Here is a 1657-nt window from a genome sequence, read left to right on the forward strand (position 1 = left end):
CAAAAAAAAAAAACATAAGTACCCCGAGGTTCCGATGCGTGTAGACACCCGTATCGACTTCATCTATCATGTCAGCTCTCGGTAATGCCTGGATTGCTATCAGGCTTATCTTAGACAACACTATTCCGTTCTGAGCACTGGTCGTGGTCCTTCCCTTCCCCCAGACAGTGGCACAACATCCAGAGCTGAAATTATAATATGCGCAACCTTCCCGGAAGGTAGGAGTCCCCAAGATGGAGGGCCCGCCCTCCTCCCACAAAATAAAGAGACAAAGGGCAGACGCGAGGTCCGCCCGCCCGACCGGGGGAGCTGGGGACACGGGACGGCGCGGGCGCGCGGCGAAGGGCGCTCCTTTGTGAGCTTCGCCCTGGCGCGCGCACCGGGCCTCGCGCCCACGCCCCCGCCACCGCCGCGCTGGGCAGCCCCCGCCCCCGAGGCCGCGCGCCCGGCTCCCCCAGCTCCGGAGATCGCGCGCCCGGATCCCCCCGCCCGGCTCGGAGCCGTGTGGCCTCGGCCAGCACAGTCCCTGGCGGCCGGCTGGCGGCGGAGAGCCCCGGCCCGCCCTCCCCAGCCTCGCGGCCCATCGCCGGGCCCCATAGCTCCGTTCCGGGGATGGCGGATCCCGCGAGGTCGGGGGACTGGAGGGGGTGCCGGCCCCGAAGGGGTCCGGGGGAACCGGCAGTCATGTGACGCGCGCTCCTCCTCCCGGGACAAAGCGGGCCCGCCCTCCGCGCTCAGCCGCGGGGCACTCGCCATTTAGGATCCGCAAAACAAACCATCCCCACCTCCCCCTGGCGTTTGAAGATCGCCATCAGCTTCTCGGAGCTGATGTTCGTGCCTCCCGGGGTGTCCCGGACCGGGGGCCGGAGCAGCGGGGGCAGCACCTGCCTGTCTCCTCTCCTGGCCTCTCCGGAGGGGACCGACGGGGAGCCCGGCTCCCGCCCCGGGCGCTGCGGTTGCAGAGGAAGGTCCAGTGCGGGAGGTGTCAGGGCCCCCCCCCCCGGGCCACGCCACACCCGCACCCTGGGGCTCCAGCCCCCGCAGAGGACAGCAGCCGCCCTGCCTTTGCAGCAGCTCTTCTCCCCGCCCGGAAGCCACTCGTTCATCCCTTGGTTCAGACTTAGAATATTTGCGTGTCTAAGGTCCCAGGCACGATTCTAGGCGCTGGGGGTGGAGCGGCCAAAACACACACAACGCCTCTGCCCTCCGGGAGCTTATATTGCAATAGAAGAGGCAGAACAGACATAAAATAATACGTTACATGGTAATAAGGGCCGAGAGAGAGAGAGAGAGAGAGAGAGAGAGAGAGAGAGAGAGAGAGAGAGCGCGCAGGGACGGAGGCTCTGAGATGCGCATTTAGGGGAGGTGGGGTTTTGGACAGGGGTGACCGGGGAAGCCTCGCTGAGAAGGCGACAGTGAGTTTTGAGTAAAGGCCGAGGGAATCGGGTGAGCCAGCCTTGCAGAGATGTCTGGGGACCTACTTTGTTCCAGAAAAAGCCAGGAGGCCAGCATGGAGGAGGCGTCTAAAGCGATGGCGCGGCCAGGAAGGATCAGGTGTGGGGAGCGCCGCATGGGCTCGGCGAAGAACTTGGGCTTCTCTCTGCGTGACAGGGAAGCGGGCAGGCTCGGAGCGGAAGGAGACTCGTCTGACCTCTTT

Source organism: Myotis lucifugus, unplaced genomic scaffold, assembly GCF_000147115.1.
Source record: "Myotis lucifugus unplaced genomic scaffold, Myoluc2.0 scaffold_1215, whole genome shotgun sequence".
NCBI lineage: Eukaryota > Metazoa > Chordata > Mammalia > Chiroptera > Vespertilionidae > Myotis > Myotis lucifugus.